This window comes from Podarcis raffonei, chromosome 8, assembly GCF_027172205.1.
Source record: "Podarcis raffonei isolate rPodRaf1 chromosome 8, rPodRaf1.pri, whole genome shotgun sequence".
In the NCBI taxonomy this organism is placed as follows: domain Eukaryota; kingdom Metazoa; phylum Chordata; class Lepidosauria; order Squamata; family Lacertidae; genus Podarcis; species Podarcis raffonei.
In genome coordinates this window covers 38,837,920-38,859,036 of record NC_070609.1, presented here as the reverse complement: position 1 = coordinate 38,859,036, position 21,117 = coordinate 38,837,920, and the positions used below count along the sequence as shown (strand labels likewise).

Genomic DNA, 21,117 nt, shown 5'->3' with positions numbered 1-21,117 from the left:
GAAGCAGTGACTGGTAACCTCAAACTGCCCAATGGCATCCAAAACAATATGACCCACAGCCGTATTCCAAGCCCACCTCCCTGAAACACTTCTCCAAAGAATCACAGAATCCTAGAATCTAGTCCAAATCCCTGCAATGCAGGAATCTCAACTAAAGCATCCATGGCAGACATCCACCCTTTCCAAGGGAGTCCATTTCACTCTCAAACAGCTCTTATCATCAGAAAGTTCTTCATGATGTTTAGTCAGAATCTCCTTTCTTGTAATTTGAATCCATTGGTTTGGGTCCTACCTTCCAGAGCAGGAGTAAACAAGCTTGCTCCATCTTCCATGTGACAGCCCTTGAGATATTTGAAGATGCCTATCATATTTCTTCTTAAGTCTCCTCTTTTCCAGGCTAAACATGCCCATCTGCTTCAACATTTCCTCACAAAGCTTGGCTTCCAGACCCTTTACCAGCTTAGTCACCCGCCCTCACACATGTCCCAGCTTGTCCATATACTTTTTAAATTGTGGTGCCCAGAACTGGACAGAGTACAACAGGTGGGATCTGACCAAGGCAGAATAGAGCAGTACTATTCCTTAGGGACGTGGGTGGTGCTGCGGTCTAAACCACAGAGCCTAGGACTTGCTGATCAGAAGGTCGGCGGTTCGAATCCTCGCGACTGGGTGAGCTCCCATTGTTCAGTTGCAGCTCCTGCCCACCTAGCAGTTCGAAAGCACGTCAAAATGCAAGTAGATAAATAGGTACTGCTGTGGCGGGAAGGTAAACGCTGTTTCCATGCGCTGCTCTGGTTCGCCAGGAGTGCCTAAGTCATGCTAGCCACATGACCCAGAAGCTGTCTGTGGACAAACGCCAGCTCCCTCAGCATATAGAGCAAGATGAATGTGCAACCCCAAAGTCTTCTGCGATTGGAGCTAACGGTCAGGTCAGGGGTACCTTTACCTTTTATTCCTTCCCTTGATGTGGACACAATGCTTCTGTTGGTGCAGCCTAGAATAGCTAGGGAGAAGCTCTCCAGGCAGATGTGGAAAAACCCAGAAGTTAGGTGCAATGGCATTTCCATACTGGGATGAGCACTACACACTCAGCTGATCACCAATTGCACAACAGTCTCCAGAACACAGTTAGCACCTTAAATTTGAGAGGGGGGGGGGACCTGAGAACGATTCATTTGAGCAAACATAAATTAGAATTACAAAGTGGTCCTTAAGCTCCAGGTTCGAAGAGGATGCTAACTCCTAAAATCACCCTCCAATGAGGTGCCAATTTATGTTACAAAAGTACCAGTGAGAGGGCCAAATCATCAAGCTGCTATATATGAGGCTGAGAGGCCCCACAACTCTGTTAGGGAGGACTCCTAATAAGAATCTGTTTAATTTACTGCAATAGGAAAAGACACAGATTCTTTTCTTCCCTAAAACAAAGGAAGTCTTCCTCTGGCTCAAACAGAAAACTCACAGAGAGGATTCACTGGCAAGAGTTCAAGGCCGACTTTGTCAATAGAAGGACAAGAGCCTCTGCATTTCATTGTCTGCCCCACTTACATGCAAACACACAGTATGTCCATTATTCTGACCAATGCTCTATTCATTCTGCAGCAAGCATGTTGCTTTTCACAAGATTCAATCCCTGATGAAGCTGCCCCTTACTTAAGTCAGTGAGTGCTCCTGGTGCATTATTTTTAATATAGCCACTATTATGAGATCAACTTGATTGAAATCATAGCAGCTGAAATTCTAGGCATACAAAGAGATTGGAGCAGCTTGAGTCATAACCGAAAGCCTGGTGGAGGAGCATCTACAACACTGTCTCAGCCCCCACACCTGTGGCTCCTTCTGAATTGCTTGTTAAATTGAAAAACCAAGTCCCCCACTTAGAAGCAATAGAAAAGGGTGGTTGCAGCTCAGGTTGGTTTTACCCTTTCTTTTGTTGGACCAAGGTCTTTAACCAAGGAAACAACAATCTCTGAATCCAGGGAGTTTGAGTAGACAGGAAAAAATGGATTGCAAGTCTTTGCTTCTATTTACATCATGAAGCCCTTATCTTGGGCATAAAAACAACTGCTTTTTGCCTTAGCAGCTGGGAAACTTTGGAACCCCTGAAAAAATCTCACTCATTTCACAAACAACGACATTCCATGTGGAAACCCTTTCTTGTCTCTTCTCAGCCCCACCACCAAGTCTTCATCTTTGCAGAAGTTAAGGCAAAAGGTGAGGTAAAGGACCCCTGGATGGTTAAGCCCAGTCCAAGGCAACTATGGGGAGTGGTGCTCATCTCCCATTTGTCCACAGACAGCTTTCCAGGTCATGTGGCCAGCATGACTAAACCGCTTCTGGCGCAATGGGACACTGTGATGAATGCCAGAGTGCATGGACCATTAGCTGCCCAAATTCTATATTTTCCCTCTTGCCCCCAATCTCTCCCCTACAGGACTACCAGCTTTCGCTCACTCTCAGCCCCCCTTTCCCCAATCTTGCTTTCGGAGATCTGCTCTTTGCTTTGCCCTTTTCTCCTTCCTCATCTGCACTTCTGCTTTTTTGCTGGTATATAACTTGCCCATTCGCCAGCCATGCCCCCCCAAGTCTCCCACAGCTTTCTTTCCATTCTTGCCCGAATCTTACCTAATGCCTATGCCTCAGAAAGTCAATACCCTAAAGCCTTCTTCCTCCTCTGAAAACTTCTCTCTCTCTTCTGGCAGCAAACAGCCCCAGTCACCATCCATTTCATCTTCTCACCTCACCTGTCACTCCTCCTTGCTTCAAGCTTCTTTCTCCAACATGCCCAGTTTTACCCCATCTAGGTCTGGCTTTGCATTTCTGCCTCTGCTTTTAGAACTGGCAAGCTTGGCCTGTAAGCTTCCACACTTTGAAAACTGAGCTACTGCTAGTGCTACTGCTAGTGTGCTCTTTATGAAAGTCTGTGTCAATTGTTTCTGTATAACACACACACACACACACACACATGGAGAGAGAGAGAGAGTGAGGGAGAGAGGTACCTTGGTTTACAAACTTAATCTGTTCTGGAAGTCCATTCTTAAACCAAAACCATTCTTAAACCAAGGCACACTTTCCCTAGTGAGGCCTCCCGCCGCTGGTGCCCTTCCACCGTTTGGATTCCGTTCTTAGACCGAGGTAAAGTTCTCAAACCAAGACACTATTTCCGGTTTTTTGGAGTTTGTAAACCAAATCATTCTTAAACCGGACTGTTCTTAAACCGAGGTACCACTGTATATGTGAATTATTTTATAGTACAATAAATTGCTTGAACGATACTCAGTGGCATAAAAGTGACAGCTTCAGGAGGCACTCAGGTCTCAAAGTCAAAAGATTCCGAGAGGAGAACCAAAGGTCTCCTATTGTTCACTCTGGACTTCAACTGCAGACCAGCTGCCTTGTTTCCCAGATATTCCTGTGACCTCCGATATTAAAGATTCTTCACCTCGCCTGCCTTTCTCAGATTAACAAATGACCTTTATACAAAATGTGTGGCCTTTGTGATTTGTTGGAAGTGTTGCAAGGGTTGTTTATGTGTTTCGTCTTGTTTTTATTGTATGTCTGATGAAAAACTGATTTGGTAACTGTCAAGTACATTCCATGAAAAAGCCCCGTGCTCATGCAGACAAAAACCTCAACCATCCAAGTTAAGGGCTACGCATGCAAGGGCCGCTTGAGCCCTGCAGCCTCTCACCCCTCCTGATTCCTCCTCTGGCTGTGCCGTTTTGAAGTTGGTTGCTTCAAATGAACAATAAGCTAACATTAACCACAGCGTGCAACCACAGCGTGCCTGTCGAAGACAGCAGTTCCTCAGGGCTCATAACTACAAAGGTTATCATACATTTACAGAATGCTAGATGCTAGTCCTGGTGGATCTTAAAGTTAGCTTTAAGACTGAGACACTATTCATAGAACTGTAGAGTTTGGAGGGACCTCTGAGAGTCATCTAGTCCAACCCCCTACAGTGCAGGAATCTCAACTAAAGCACCCATTATAGATGGCCATCCAACCTCCACTTAAAAGCCTCGAGTGAAGGAGAGTCCTGGCTACAGGTGGTAAAATTACTAGCTGAGAAACTGAGGTATTTCATGGAAAACAACTGATTGGTCAGGACTGCTTGGAACTTGCCATTTCCTGGGATTCATGCTAAGAACCCAGCATTTGGCCTAATTCAGCAGGACACTCCTAAAGTTATTAAGCAATAAGAATGACCTGGGCACTCAGGTTCAATGAACAAAGGTAAGTTATGCCTTCACTCTTAAGAAAGCCCAAACACACAAATTTGCTAAATAGCTTCATGCACACCTGAGGTGGGGTGGGGGAGGTGTCTAAATATGGAAGTGAAAGCAATATGTTTTGTAAATTCTTTTAAGATATTTTGATACCTAATAGGAACGGATCCTAGGATTACCTTGTTATCTGAAATAGTCAATGAAATCAATATATTTTAGTTTGGCTAGAAATCTTGGCTACCAAAATACCATTGCATGCCTCAGAATGGTAGAAAAAAACCACAATTATTTATTTCTTTTTATAGGAATTTATACCTCACTTGTCAATAAAATTTCCAAGACTGCTTACAATAAATAATACATATCAATAAAAATATACAAAAATATTCTAGGTACAAGAAAACCGTTATGAGTAACCTGGTTGACTTCCAACCTAGTCCTAGTGTTATGAAAGAGGGAGAAAAACTTAGCTCAATCCGCTTTCTCCAAGCCATGAGTAATTTTATAAACTTTCATCTTGTTGCCTCTTACTCACCTTTTCTATAAACTAAAAAGACTCAAATGCCAAAACATTTCTTCATAGGGGAGTCACTCCAATCCTCTTGGTCATTTTGGTTTCCCTTTGCTGAACCTTTTTCCAGCCCTACAATATCCTTTTTGAGGTGAGACAACCAGAACCGTACATAGCATTCCAAATGCGATCACACCATAGATTTGTATACTGTAGTGGCATGATGATATTGGCAGTTTAATTTAATGATCCCTAGCATAGAATATACCTTTTCCACAAATGTTGTGCATGGGGGTGACATCTTCATTGACTTATGTACTGTGACCCCAAGGTTTCATTCCTGGTCAGTCACCACCCTGGGAGCATAGCTGTGAAATCAATATCTTTTTGCCCCAACGTGCATCACTTCACAGTTGTTACACCGAACTGCGCTTGCCATTTTGCTGCTCATTCTCCATCTGGAGCTCCTCACAATCCCTTCTTTTGAGTTGCAGTCCAAAATATCAAGAGGGCACCAGGTTGGGGGAAGCTGCCCTACCCCACAAAGCCATATGCTCCCTTTATTCATTCCAACACAACCCTGCCTGTAATGTATTTAAAGGCAAGGTTGTTTTTCTTCTTAAGGACATGCGAGTCAACCACTATGCCCTAGAATCAGGAGGTTTATCAACCAATTCAGCAGACGAACTGGCAAAAAGCACTTCCAGTGGAGTTTCCGTGTGGAGCCAGCACACATTTACCTACACGTGCAATAGGCAAAATGGATCCCCTCCCCCACCCAGAGATTTAACTGCTGCAGCGCCTGGAAAGTGACCTGAATCCTAAAGGATGTCAAGCTGGTCAAGCAACTCACTAACTGAATAGCTTAACAAGGCATGGCCAAAAGGCAAAAATAAGCTCAACAATTTAGCTCCACAACAGGAAATAATTGGAATGTATGCAGAAAAAGAGCAAGAGAAAGTATGGTCCAGGATCTGGCCCAAAATAGTTTACATGTGCCACCCAAGGAAATGCAATCCTTAACATGAAAATGCTCTCCTCTCCTGGCTCAGAGGTGTTAGGCTTTTGCTGTTTCCCCCTGACCTGTGATGACCCTTCAAGGGCTTCCATTCACCAGCACATTTCATATTTCAAGATTGAAGAGGACAACTCTCAGTCTCCTCTTCTCAGCATCTCATATCCTCCTGTCCTCCCTCCTCCTCCTCCTCTTCCACCTCTTCCTCCAGCAGGTCACTCTGATGCCCACCCAACAGCCATCAATTGGTCCAGCTTGTATCCATGACACCCTCTCCCCCCTTCTGCCTGGATTTAGCCCCTCCCCTTACATTATCTGCCAAGAGGCAAAGCAAGCTCTTCTCTCTATGGGCTCCTTCTTAAAACAGCAGCTGGAGGAATCCAGGGTAATCCCTGCAATGGGAGAGAGATTTGCTGCAAAAGCAGCTCTGGCACAGCTGGAAGCAGTTAGGGATTTGCACTTCCCACCCCTCAGCAAAATCCCCAGAGCGGCTTACAAAAGGGGGACTTGGGGCAAGAAAACTCACTTGAAGCATCTCTCCCCACCCACTCAGTACACCTCAAAAGCTATGTATGCCGCTGTCACCAACCGCATCTGGCTATGGATTATGAATATTTAAACGGCTCAGATAGACCGCACCTTCTTGAAGTTGGTTCTGCAGTACTGGCAAAGAGACCAAAACCACAACACAGCCACCATGCATATACAAAAACTAGCATGGCAGGGCATGCCTCAACATGCTAGTTTTCTCTGTGGTGGGAGTTTGTTCAGGCGGCATCAAGTCCTCTAGATCTAGATTGAAGGTGGGCAGAAGGATCCAGGCAATGCTTTTTTACTGCCATATGTTTAACAATATTAGCCACCCCACTCCCACAATGGATTTTTACATGGAAGGACTGTGCAGTCCATCCAGTTTTAGTACTCAGGAGAAAATCTTGGGCTCAGAATTCTTTAATGCTATTTCTTTTGCAACTGTCTGAAGCCTGATTCATATCTTGGGGTTCTTTTTAAAAAAAGATAGCAATGACTGATGGAGAATGTGACTGGCTCCTACGTACAGTCATGGTGGCTAACCGGCTCTTATTCCAGGACTGGAAAGAACAGCCACCCCCTGCCCTGTTCAATAGTGCAATGGCCAGAGGATGTGACTTGACTGTGCTGCATATGAGGAAGCAGCTTTCCACAAATTAAGACAAGATGGAAAGGTCTCAGGTGTATCAATCTCATATATGGACATGTTTCCTTAAGGCTCTATGAAGGACACTCTGGAAGTCACATCAAGTGACTGTGCACACCCTCCTCAACATTTTTTTTATCCACCCCCCCAGCACCCAAAGGGTTACCTGTATAAAACATCAAAAAGAAAAACTTGAAATGAATTTTTTAAAAGAGGGCGTTGGCCAAATAGAGTGAGCCCAGAAGAGGAAGACCAGGATGGTGGCCAGGGACCCCTCTGAGGAACAGTGGAAAGAGCTGGGCTATGCTTAGCCTGGCAAAGAGGGGTTTCTGAGGGGGGTGGGGATGCCATGAGAGCTGCCTAGAACCAAGTGGCAGAAATTGCATGGAAGCAGGTTCCGGCTATGCTAATGGGAAAAGCTATTTTTCAATAGGGGAACAGGCTGTCTGTGGCTGGCTGGGCCACCTGCCAGGGAGTCTTCACCTGGATCCTGCATTGCAGATCTGGCAAACAGCATGGGGTAGGGCCAGAGGGCCTTCAAAGCCCCTTCCAACTCTTATTTTATTACCCCAATCCGCTATCAACAACATTCTCTATTTACAAAAGACTTGGTGCTAACAGCAGTGAAAGTGGAGATGCCTAAGTGCTGGAAAAGTGCCTTGGGCTACGCAATGCAAAGCTGGATCTTGCAACTTTGGCAGGGTGCGGCAGCTGAAAAACCAAATTAACATGATGTTTCCACAAGCAAGACAATTAAAAAATAATAATGGTTCCAATCTGTCTCATGCATAAATAGCAGGATGCAGAACCTCTTTTCCCCCATCAGCAATCTGTCTTTCGGGAAACTCCTTACATAGCCCTTAGGATAACCATGTTTCTTTTTACACTTCCAAAAGTAACTCCTGATTCTACAGAGTATGTTAAACGACATTCCAAGATTAGCTGAATCCCTTTTGCATGTTTTGTACGGGTGTTGTGTTTGTTTACAAATACTCAACTTATTTTCAGTGGAGCAGGTGGAGAATAGAGGAAGATCCAGGAAACTACTTTGATATTGAGGAAGATCCCCGATAACATCAAGGAACACTGGACCAAGCTAAAAAATCCATTATTGCAGCCTGTGAATAAACTATTGGATACCAAACCAAGAAACTGGTTTGATGAGAGTGACAGTGAGATTGACCACATTATTGACAAGAAAAGGAAGGCCTTTCAAATCTGGCAAAGAGATAGAAACTGTGCCACTAAGAAAAAAACCCTATGCCAACGCTAATGCTGAGGTTCAATGAAGAACCAGAGAACTAAAGAACAGATGGTGGATAAAAAAAAAAAAAGCTCAAGAGATCCAGTATTTAGCTGACACTCATGATGCACAGACCTTCTATGGGCCAATAAATCATGGCATATGCCCCCTACGCTCAACAGACAGTAAAAAGGTAAGGTAAAGGTACCCCTGCCCGTACGGGCCAGTCTTGCCAGACTCTGGGGTTGTGCGCCCATCTCACTCAAGAGGCCGGGGGCCAGCGCTGTCCGGAGACACTTCCGGGTCACGTGGCCAGCAGTACCAACAGACAGTACCACACTTCTAAAAGATAAAGAAGCTATTGCACTGCACTGTAAAGAACATTGCCAGCATCTTCTTAGCTGCAACTCCCCTGTAGCTGCTGAGGTCCTCTCACAAATTCTCAAAAACAAATTAGAGATGAGCTTGCGGTATCTCCAAAACCATTAACCTAATGAAAAACAACAAAGCCAGCAGACCTGATGGGATACCTGCCATAGTTTTCAAAGTGGACAGAATTGAGCTTACACAACAACTTCGCAAGCTCATCAGAAAAATCTGAGAGAGAGAGGAGATCTCAGCAGACTTTAGGCATACCAAAATTATCAATCTCTTTTTTTAAAAAAGGTGATAGAACAGATTGCGGAAACTATCGAGGCATCTTGATTATTAGCTGCAGCTGGGAAAATTCTTGCAAGGATCTTCGCAAACCATCTCCTAACAATATCCAAAGCTACCCTTCCTGAATCCCAAAATGGTTTTCGACCTTCTAGGGGGACAGTGGACATGATTTTCACAGCTTGACAGCTTCAAGAAGAATGCACCTGTTGTTCCAATTCAGCACTAAACCATGTGTTTTCCTGGGGGAAAACAGTGGGGCAAATGGAGGTGCAGATGAGCCCAGAGTCTGAGCCTGTTGTCAAGAGAGATGCACTCAGGGTTGCCCTCCATTCAAATGAGAGCTGCAGCAAAAGAAAAGAGTCTAAGAAAGGAAGTGGCCTTCAAAAAAGGAAAAGGAAAAATTGGGCCTGGTCTTACTGCTTTCTAAACAGCCACCTTATCAGACCAACTACAGGCATTTCCTGCCCTGGGATGCAGGGGTCCTGTTGACAGCTGCTGACCAGAATCAGCTGCACTGGGTACTCTGTTCTTTTGCTTCCTGAAGGCTCAATCCAGCCTCCAGGAACAGGCTTATGGTGATTACAATGCAACTTTTCTGCTCTTCTCCATCACTTTCATGAAGAATCCTGGGAGCTAAAACTTGCTCTTAAATGCAGTCTGATGCATTCTGGGCCTGCTGCTTCATTATCAGTTTGCCCTCTCTGTCATTCCATATGCTGGACACTAGGTGCAAATGAACTGTCCCCTCATGCAGACTGGATGATCTGGCCTCGCTGCCCTGGACTTCCTTCTTCTGCCCAACAAGAACAGAGGGGATGGCTCCTTTCGGGCCAAATGATTTTGCTGGGTGCCAAAAGGGAAGCCCTTCTTCAATTTTCATTCCGAAAACATGTGTTTCCCCAATATAAGCACTGAGCTTGGACGTCTGGTAGGGAAGGGGTGGTGGAAGATCACAGAGGCTTAGCAGCCTATAAGTTTCTACAGAAACAGTCACCTTCTCCAGAGGGCCCATGCTGCATACTGAATCCATTGTGCCATCACTTAAGAGGAGGCTCCTCCCTTTCCTCATAACAGTTGCTGCAAAAAAGCAAGACTAGACTTGAGCGTGCATCTGGCATACTTTCTAGGAGGAGGAGGAACCCCACCTCCTTTTCATGGTGCTGCACTGCAGCAAGAAGCAGCTCTGCTGGAGCCGTTGAAACCCTTCCATTGGCTGGATATCAGCCTGCGGACTCCACCAGGTGGAAAGGAAACTGCCAATTGAGGGGGAATTTGAGCCAACCACAGATAAATCCGAGGCAGCTTGGCAAGGCCTTGGCCCAGGGAGAGAGAGAGGGCAAGTGGGGGGGGCAGTCAGAAAGAGCATCTACCAAGAGGGGTGGGAGGCTGACCTTGAAGGACCTCTGGTCAAATCCAGCTGCAGGGCTCTTCTTATAGGATGTGATACAATATGCAGATTGGCACAACGATAAAATGGAAGAGATGGAGGAAGCGGGTTCTTCACCTTCAGCTTCATAGAGAAAGAGTGGACTATAGAATAAAATGTATTATTAGGATTATGAGTAATTATTTTTTTTTATACTGCCCTTTATCTGCAGATCACAGGGTGGTTTACAACTTAAATAAAGCTTATGCTGAAACAAACCCTGACATTTCATTTGCATGGAGTTCCTACACTGAGTGAGTGGGGACCGGCAAACAGATTGAGATGTGGTGCTGGCCAGAAGGAACTTCACACACCAAGTCGCTTTAGAATTGGAACAGAGTCATTCTAAGAGAGGATATCGCTCTAGTAATGTTTTCAGCTCCCTCTTTACTTAAAACACTCTCTGATTGGGGGCAGGAATTACAGTGCAAGTAAGGGGTTTGAAGTAACCGCTGGTATTTAAACTTTCCAATGAAGTCACTTTTACCACATGATTCAGGCTTACTCCACATCCTCCTGTGTAGATGAACAAGGCTTGGCTGCTCACAGGATCAGGAGGCAGCGGCGGTGGCAGCCAAACAGAGCCAAGAGCCTACTCTCTATCCACAGGAAAATCAGGAGACTGAAGAGAGGCTGCATAAATAGCAAAATCGCAAACCTCACAGTACCTGAAGGAAAGTGGCTGCTAAATGGGCAGGAACCTTTCCCATGTGCCTGTTGGCTGTTTGCAGTTTAGTAGCGCAGAGAGCTTGCTGGGGAGACCATGCATTAAAAGATAAAGGACTCAAAAATAACTTAAACTAGGTTTTAATAAGAAAAACAAAAACTCCTTTTACACTAAATACATTAACAACCAGACCCAACCACCAACCCATCCCCCAGGGTAATGGGAGAGCTAGGTGCTGCTCCTTATATACTACACCCAAATGCTGACACACCTTAATCAAATACAACTCAGCAGCACCTGCTATGCTTCACAGCTGTAAAGCTGGGTCTCGTTATCTTACTCTGGCCCTTGCTCTGGCCCCTTAAAGACATACACATCGGGTGCAACAATGATGAACCTTTACATTTAAATAAACCATTCAACATTTCCCCTGCGGTTCATCATTGTGGAACAAAAACATAAAGCATACTTTGTACATGTCTTTCAAAACAGAATGTCCACGTTGTGATGCATCTTTTAACAAAAGCTTAACTGTTTCATATTTTACGCTTGGTGAATAACACAAATCATAATCTTCGCCTGGAATTTGTTGAAAACCCCTAGCAACTAGTCTTGCTTTGCACCTTACAACTTCATTTTTGTCATTCATTTTAACTCTATAAACCCATTTTGAATCAATAAGTCTCATATCTGGGGTTTGTGGTACAAGAGACCAAGTGTTATGCTCTTTTAAAGAAGCTATCTCAGAGTTCATAGCTTTATACCAATTTGCAGCTTGTTGCTTAGGTAATTTCTGAACATCATTGTAGCTTTTTGGCTCAAAAACTGCCTTATTGGCATACACAGTATTAAAATGTTCATCTGCAAAACGTTGTGGCTTCTGTCTCTTTCTATCTGAACGTCTCAGTCCGGAAGGAGAGTCAGACTCCTCAGACTTAATGGGACTAAGTGAACCACTAGTTTCAGGTTGTAAATCATTGTCAGATTGAAGAGATGCCTGTAGGCTAAGCTCACGGTCAGAAAACTCAAGAGAATCTAACCTCCCCTCGGGTGCCTGTGACTTTAAATCATCAAACAAATTATCAGATTCAACAGGCTTTTTGTCTTTTCCCATTAATTCAGAAGCACCATTTCCTGCTGCTGCTGCTTCTTCCTCTTCTTCCTCAGTATTATCTATACCATCAGTATCTTGGAAGACAGCAACTCCATTCCAATTTACAGTTTGTATCATGCTTCTGGTAATATGAAATTTGCCAGTTGCTGGTATGTAAATTCTGTACGCCCCCTGCTGGTAGCCCATTAATTTTCCCTGGACACTACGTTCACCCAATTTCTGCTTAGCGGGATAATGCATAATTACATCTGAACCCCAAATGCGTAGGTATTTCAGATTAGGGCGTTTTTTAAACAGCTTCTCATAGGGGGTGACATCTAAACCAGAATGATAACTGCGATTTCTAACATAACAAAAGGCATTAAGCGCTTCAGCCCAAAAGTCTTTGGGCAGATTAGCATCGTGCAGATAAGTTTTAAGCCCTGCCTGCAGGTCACGCTGTACAACTTCAACAAGCCCATTTTGCCAGGGACTTCGGGGGCAAGATAACTCATGAGTAGTCCCCTGCGCTTCCAGGAAATTCTCAAAATCCTCAGAAACAAATTCTCCACCCCGGTCAGAAAACAGGTTCTTAATTGGTTTGTTAAAGTGGGTTTTTACCCAGTTGCAAAAAACTTTGTACTTCTCAAATGCTTGGGACTTCTCAGCTATTGCATAAGTCCAACAATATCTACTATACTGGTCTATCAGAGTAAGCCAGTACTTAGAACCTCCTAATGATGGTGGGAGTGGCCCAACTAAATCACAATGTACACGCTCAAATGGCTCAGTTACTTTCCTATCTGAGCACCTACCCTTGCATGCAACCTTAATCTTATTCTTGCAACAGGATAGACATTGCATAAAGAATTTACATGGTTTTAAGTTGAGGCCATTAACAATATTCTTTGTCTTAATTACATCAGCAAAGTTCAGGTGTCCCAGAATTCTGTGTGCCTCATGGACACACCCGGAATGTGGCCTTACATTCCTCAACCCCTGGCTTGACTGTGCTGCTCTGCAATTTATAGGTGATTGGGAGTAGGTGCGAAAATACAGTCTATATAAACCATCAGATTCCCGGGCATATAATAGACGTTTGTTCCCATCGAAAAACTCACACATTGACTTTAAGAAACGCACAGTTATGCCTTGACGAGCAAAGCACCTTACTGACAATAGATTGTCCACTGACGGGCAGTAAATGCAGTTCGCTATTGTAATGTTTAAAGAGTCAAGTTTAACAGTACCCCTGCCAAGCGACTGCAAGACTTGTGAATTGGCTAAATGTACATTACCAATTTCCTCTTCGAAAGAAATAAACAAGCTTCGATCGTTGCAAATATGCTGAGATGCTCCTGAGTCCACAACAAAAGACTTCCACTTGGCACGTTTAAGTCTTTTACGATCTGTTGTCCTAGCATGGAAAACTCGCGGCTCGTTTCTGTCTCTACTATATGATGGCGGCTGCTGTGCTGACAACCGTGACTGACAAACAGAAACAGACTTGGGAGTACTTTGCTTTCTTTTGGATCTGCAGTCCTTTGCAAAATGTCCTTGTTTATTGCAGAACCAACAACGCTTTGCAGCTTTAAATGCAGTTGTATCACCACAGGTTTGCATATGGCGTTCCTCATTACTTCTGGAAATAGGAGTGCTTATGGCACAAGCCTCCCTTCTGTCCAACTCGCCCATTAATCTTGCCGTCACCCCTTCCACAGTTAATTGTGCTGGTGGAACGGCAGATATCTGGCTAGCTATGCCATCAAAGTCCTCGTTAAGGGAACAAAGAATGATAAAAACATACTGAATATCAGGTATGTCCATGTCCCTTCGAATTAATTCGCAGCGTATTGCCTCCAGACGTCTCAAGTGTGCTGCCAAATCACCACCAGGCTGCAACTTCGTCTGGTACAACTGCTTGAAAAACGTCAATGCAGATGCTGACTCTTTTCTAACATGCACTGCTGCAAGACTGTCCCACATTTCTTTGGCAGTTTTCTTATTTCTTATATAGACTACTTGCTGGTCGCTGACTGCCAAATTAATTATCGCCCTGGCTTTTGCATCTCCTTTCGACCAAGCATTAGTCACAGGGTCAGGAGGGTCATCAGTCACATAGGTCCATACTTCTCTAGAGGTCAAAAGCGCCTCCACCCGAAAAGACCATAAACTATAGTTCTCATCTGTTAGCTGTGGGAAGACCAGAGCCTTCTCAGCTTCAGGAACCCGGTCAACCATTCTGGAACTCTTCCAGACCCACAGAACTACACTAACAGGAGAAGGAGTTTTCAAACCTTTCTCAGAGTCCAAAAATATGCAGTCATCCACTCAGCAGCTGGGCCCATAACCAAAGATGTTGGCTGTTTGCAGTTTAGTAGCGCAGAGAGCTTGCTGGGGAGACCATGCATTAAAAGATAAAGGACTCAAAAATAACTTAAACTAGGTTTTAATAAGAAAAACAAAAACTCCTTTTACACTAAATACATTAACAACCAAACCAGACCCAACCACCAACCCATCCCCCAGGGTAATGGGAGAGCTAGGTGCTGCTCCTTATATACTACACCCAAATGCTGACACACCTTAATCAAATACAACTCAGCAGCACCTGCTATGCTTCACAGCTGTAAAGCTGGGTCTCGTTATCTTACTCTGGCCCTTGCTCTGGCCCCTTAAAGACATACACATCGGGTGCAACAATGATGAACCTTTACATTTAAATAAACCATTCAACAGTGCCCCCCTCATTCCTCAGTTCTCTGTGCTCTTGACAGGGCTCCTCCTCCTCTTAAGACTGTGTGGGCCAATGAAACCAATAATGAAACCCTTTTAAAAGGTTTCTGGACAGAGAGTGAGTGCCTGGGGATTTTCATACATATTGAGAAGTTTCAGAAATCTGGGCCATACATAGTAACATTGCCTGAGTATAGATTTCTCCAGCTCATTTTAGATGATGATGATGATGATGATGATGATGATGATGATGATAATGGTGTTGTTGTTGTTGTTAAGTGAGTTGAAGTGTCCAACTGGATTATTCTTCAAGGTTAACTGTTGCAATTATAATTAACTGCCCACTATATCACACTGGGCACCACAGAGCAGAGATTCAATTGTACAGTTTAAAGTACAGTGGTACCTCGGGTTAAGTACTTAATTCGTTCCAGAGGTCTGTTCTTAACCTGAAACTGTTCTTAACCTGAAGCACCACTTTAGCTAATGGGGCCTGCTGCTGCCGCCGCGCTGCCAGAGCACAATTTCTGTTCTTATCCTGAAGCAAAGTTCTTAACCAGAGGTATTATTTCTGGGTTAGCGGAGTCTGTAACCTGAAGAGTATGTAACCTAGGTACCACTGTACTTTATGTGGGTGGAATGTGTGGCTGCCGCTGTCCAGTGTGAGCCTCTAACGTTTTCATTGTCCCCTCCTCAGGAGCTCTGGCACACAGATCTAGAAAAGGGTAGGGGGGAAAGGCACCTATACAGTCAGACCTAAAGATCCCCGCAAGAATCTGCTGCTACAAAACGATGACTTTGTGTTGCGCTGAAGTTAACTAAGATGGCTCTTGTGCCATCCAGCTCTCTACAAAAGCACTGCACATAAACAGATCTGAGTGCAATGCAGATCACACACTTGTCCAACAGTACCCCTAGAAGCATTGTCTCTCACACACATACAAAGAGCAACGAGGCCTCTTAACTGCAACAGCTACTGAAAAGACCAAATACGAATTTGGCCATCAACTGTCTTCTCAAGAACCTGACCTCTGGTTTTGCAGGCCACACTCCAAAAGCCAGAAGTACATTTTGCACTTTCGCTGTTGGCTCCCTTGCACTCCATGCAGATGTAAGATTTGCAATTTAGATGTCACAAAGAAAATAAAGAGGCAATTAAAGTGACGAAAAACTTTGAACTCTTTTATTTTCCCCTCTCAGGTAAGAACCCTGGGCAAACTTTTACTGCACCTCAGCTAGCCTGTGAAACTGCCTTGGGGCTGGATCTACGAACTTAGCCATCCATGAATGGTTTAAATTGTTTATTTTAAAATATGTATTTGCTGCTTTTCTGACATGGGTTCAAGGCAACTGCAAACAACTGATGAACCACAATTTAAAAAAAAACAACCTTAGCTAGAAGATGTTCTCAGCCATTCAGAAAAAACTCCCAAGGAGAAATCCTAGAGCAGCCTTTCCCCATCTGGTGCCCTCCAGATGTTTTAGACCACAACTGCCATTCGCTCCAGCATCACACACCTGTGCTGGTGAGAATTGATGTGAGTTGTAGTCCAAAAGATCCAGAGGGCACCAGACTGGGATAGGCTGTGCTAGAAGCAGGCAAGGAAAAGTTGTGACAGTCCTTTCAAATTATAAGAAGAACAAATCCTCAGTTCCAGAGGGAGAGAGTGCCGTCCTAGCAACAGATGCTCTAATGAAGCAGGATCTGGTTGGGTAAACAAAGAAAGCAATAGAGATGACTTGTGTCAGAGGCATCTGCGTACTAGACTATGAGAATCTTTATAGGTTAAGCACGAGCACCGTGAACTGGGCCAATGAGCTGTGGTGCCAACCCCTCCTCTGGAACTGAAGGAGGAAAAGATGCTCCTTGCTTCTTCACTCTGACATTTAACAGATGGGCTGCAGAATTTTGCATCTCCCAAGTCATCATCAAGGGCAGCCCCACATGAAACATACCAAAGCAGTCAAGCTCAGCAGTTGCAAAAGTATGGGTCAAAGTGGCAGGCCCCATCTTCCAAGAGGAGGTGCAGTGTGCACAGATGCTCTAGAAACAACAAAAATCCAGAGACAATTCAGAAAATTCCTGAGCAGCCTCAAGCTAGAAGCTGCCCCCTCAGTGCAGGTTTGGTTTGCAGCCCTTGGCATCGTCAGGAGCACAGCAGGTTCCAGAAGACTCCACGGCTGCCAGTCTATAGTGGTACCTCAGGTTACATACGCTTCAGGTTACATCTGCTTCAGGTTAAAGACTCCACTAACCCAGAAATAGTGCTTCAGGTTAAGAACTTTGCTTCAGGATGAGAACAGAAATCAGGCTCCGGCAGCGCAGCAACAGCAGGAGGCCCCATTAGCTAAAGTGGTGCTTCAGGTTAAGAACAGTTTCAGGTTAAGTACGGACCTCCGGAACGAATTAAGTACTTAACCTGAGGTACCACTGTATATTGATGGAGCAACAGCCAGCTTGGTGTTACACAGTAACTTTTCTCACACTCTCTAAAATGTCTTTGCCTTTTACATCTTGTAACAGTAGGTTTCAACCAGGACTTTAATTAAAAGAAACCACCAAGCTTGTTACTCTGCCATGTACGCTTTTGTGCTTGGGATCTTGCAGATTTTATCATGCAGTGACTTCAGGGGGTTTGGTAACATGATGTGTCTTGCATTGCCCACAAACTAAAACAAGTGTGCTCATCAACGTGCTTATTTTCAACTGCAAGTCTGAACTGGCTCCTGAGTCTAAGATGGGAGCCAACTGGGTGCTAATATTTTTTCATTAAAACCCTTCCAGCCCAATCCTTGAACCTGCAGTCCGAGAAACTCGACAAGGTTGGACCCCCAACTCTTTGCAAAGCACACCATGCCACACAAACACAACAAGTGGGAGGCTATGCCAACAGTGCAGATATGTCAATAAAAGAATATTTTATACTATGGTGTTTTGAAAGCAGTGATGGGCACAGAAGTGTTTCCTTCACTAAGCACTTCTGTTCTGGGCCCACATCCATCACAGAAGCATCACATAAACTATGCTCAGAGATTAGGATGCAGTTGCCTCACAGCTTTGACTCCAACCATCTTATTGGGTGCTATCCGATGCAGCTCCTGGGCAGTCACAGAACCTCCTGTCTTGCACAGAATTTGGCATCCTGGAAAAACCTGAGCTTTAATTTAAAGGTCTCCAGCCACATGTTTTATGAAAATATCAGGCCGCTCCCCCTGGACCCTCCTAATTTCATTAACCCTTTCCTTGGTTTCCCTCAATATCCATTTAGGAAATCTGAATCATGGAGCACTACAGGAAACTGTTAAGTGACAGCACAGAAAAAACTTTCTGGGAGCAGTAGCAAGCACAGCATGATCAAATTCAACATGTCTGTGAGTGAAAGAATATCTAGAAAGTCTTACTCAAGTCGTATTTAATTTCAGGACAGAGAATTACTCAACAATGAAGGATCTGTAAAAGAGATGTTACATGGAAGAATTAAAATCCATTAAGGAAACTTGGAAGTTCTTTTGAAACGACTATAGTAGAGGCTCAGATAGTATGTATCACAGAGGAACAAGAGTTCAGCATACTGCATAATGAAGCATTTTGTCTATATATTCATTTGATTTAAGATCCTCTTCATCAAATAATTCAGTGTTGCTTTTAATTGAACATTAATAATATTAATGGACTAGATATGCTTCATTCACTCACTTTTCAACTGGTCTTTAACTAACTTATGCAAAGCCTTTTTTGTGGGGAATGAAATATTTGTGCAATAGTGCAATGCAAATACAAGAAGCAAATTCAAAAATATACAAGCTGCCATTCTACTGCATCTACTGACAGTCAACTGCAACTCTGCCTGGGGTTATGGAAGTCATAAGAATGGGGGGGGGGAGGGAGTGCAAAGCATATTACCCCTGAATGAGAACAAAAAGGAACACAAACCCTGAGCAGACAAGTGCATACTGCAAACAGCAAATGAAGACATTTGAAGTGTTATTTCCTAAAGGCATAAAGACAAACAATTTAAATACCTCAGGAAATGGAAGCCAGACAAGGCCATGATGGCAAAGGGCTGCTGGAGAGCCGAAATTACAGGGAGAAGCTGTGTCAACTCTTTCTATCCGTCTTCACTGTGCAAAATGCTGGAGAGAGAAACCCATCGGAACCAGCTTTAAATAGCAAGCCTAGTCGCTATAGGCAACAAGGAATTCCATGCTGGCAAGTGAGTGGGCTGGTGGGGAGAGAGATCACTGCATGGCTTGGTTTTTGTTGTAGACACAGAAGAGAGGGAAGCCAAAACAGAAACACAACAACAGGCTAGCGGAGGAGCAGATCCAAGCCCACTTGCTTTCTGTGCTGAGCTGTGAAGGAAGGTCAGTTCCCTTGTGGCTACCAGCACAGAAAGCAAATGGGTTGGCCCAATGGCTCAAGGGCAGCAGAATGATCTCTTCCTCCCTCCTCCCCCAGTCTGCTTACTAGACAGCCGAGAATCCTCCAGGGCAGGCTGTTAGCAGTCTCTTAAGCAGACTAGAGACTTTTGTGGGCTCATTTACAAGGCTGACCTGAAGCACAGGATTCTGTGGTGCTCTGTATCAAGATGCAAAAATTGATACATAGGACCTCACACAGTTAAGAAGTCGGAGCTCTTTTAAAAACTAGGCCTCAGGGTCATGCAATGAAGTTTACTGACAACAGATTGTTAAGTAAGGATAAAAGTCCATTCAGTCACGCAAAACAAACCATCAGCTTATGGGCACCCCCTCACCTCAAGGGGCAGTGAATGCCACTGACTTAGGCCTTCCCTCTATAGGTTTGTTTAACACCACAGTTAAATGCAACCTCTACATCCAGAGGCCGTCTACATCTGGACAGTAGGTGCTGAGAGCATGCAATGTTGCCATCATGTCCTGTTTGTGGGGCTTCTCTTTGAGACTCCTGGCTGACCAGTGCTGGAAACAGAGAATGAGGTGGGGTGCGTGGACCCCCAGTCTGGTGCCTTCCAGATGTTTCTGACTGAAACTCCTCTCACCCACCTGTAGGATGCTGGGGTCAAGCGCAGCCCAAAACATCTGGAAGGCAGGTAGTTGGGGAAGGCTGCCGTCAGACTATGGTTCCCTCTTGTCCTGTACTGCCTACACGGACTGGCAGCAGCTCTTCCGGGGCTGGACCCGGGGTCTTCCGCTCCAGCACTTTCTGCCACTGAAGTGCCTTCAGGAGGCAATCCGACCCCTTTTCAAACTCTTGGGTACCAATACAAAACAACGAGAGAGGTGCTGCCTCTAACTGCTCTCAGCTGCGGCAGGCAGTCCACTCTGCACATGCCCAGAAGCAAGCGATTGCAGAGGGAACAGCCGTGGCAAGGTAACACGCCGGTTACAGACCGAACTTTACCGATTTCGGGGCTGAGGAAGACTCCGTAGGGGGCAGCCGGCAAGAGGCCCAGCTGGAGGCAGCCCCTCTTCAAGCCAGGAGCCGGAGGGATCCCGGAGGCACAAGCCACCCGGCTCTCCGCGTTGGAGAGCCCCCCTGCCAGAATAGGGATCCCGGCTCGGCTCGGCCTCCCGGCAAAGCCAGATCGGAACCTGGGACCCCTCACAGGCAGAGCTCCTCTGGGCTGCAGCCGGGCGCGCAGAACCCAAGGCGGCGGCGCCCTCCCGAGTGGGAAAAGCCCCTGAAAGCGCGGCGGCGACCGAGCGCCCCTTTGCCTCGCGGAGCAGGAGAAGCGAGAAGGGAGCAGCAGCAGCCCCCGGCCCGGCCCTCCCTCGGCCTCTGCCACAGCTCAGCAGCCCCTCGCGACGCTGCGGCAGGCAGGCAGGCAGGCGGTCCGCCCTACTGGGCTGCGCTGCGGGCCGGGTCCACTCCCCCAGAGGGCCGGAGAGACAAAGGCGGCGGAAGGAGCTGCTCGCTGCCCAGCCCCGCGCAGGCCTCCTCTTCGTCGTTGTCGTAGTCCTGCCCCTTACCTGCTTCTGCGGCCGGCGCCTGCCGCGGGCCCCATCCATGGTGGGCGTTGGGGGGATTCAGCGGCAGCGGGCGGGCGGGCGGACTAGCGACGCCGGGCCCAGCTCAGCTCAGCCCCGCTTCACCAGGCGGCGGCAGCGGCCTCCTCAGCAGCAGCGGCAGCGTCGTTGTCCTGCCGCGGGGCTCCTGGCTGCTGCCTCCGCAGGCGCCCCGCCGCCCCATCCTCAGCGCCGCTCCGCCGGCCGAGCTGCGCGCGGGAAGGAGGGAGCGAGGCCGGCCGTCGGAGGGGAGGGGAGGAGGGGCGGAGACTCTGCGGAGGGGCGGGGGGCTCCCAGCTGCCTCGGCCCCCCGGGCGGGAAGAAAAGACCGCCTCTTCGGCCTCTCGCCAGCTTCGCCTTGGCGGTGGGAAA

At 46.0% G+C, this 21,117-nt stretch overlaps 1 protein-coding gene across 2 annotated transcripts in view; it reads right to left on the bottom strand.

Moving 5' to 3' along the window:
* The window catches only part of ST3GAL2 (ST3 beta-galactoside alpha-2,3-sialyltransferase 2), a 33,864-nt gene extending 13,066 nt beyond the window's left edge, over positions 1 to 20,798 (bottom strand). The window contains exon 1 of one of the 2 annotated variants that reach the window (XM_053399421.1): positions 20,710 to 20,798. The gene's annotated coding sequence lies outside the window, so the exon portion shown is untranslated. Of the gene's footprint in view, positions 1 to 18,780; positions 18,892 to 20,709 lie in introns of those variants that run through there. The other variant, XM_053399422.1, reaches the window with a different exon arrangement.
* Between the last annotated feature and the right edge of the window lie 319 nt (positions 20,799 to 21,117).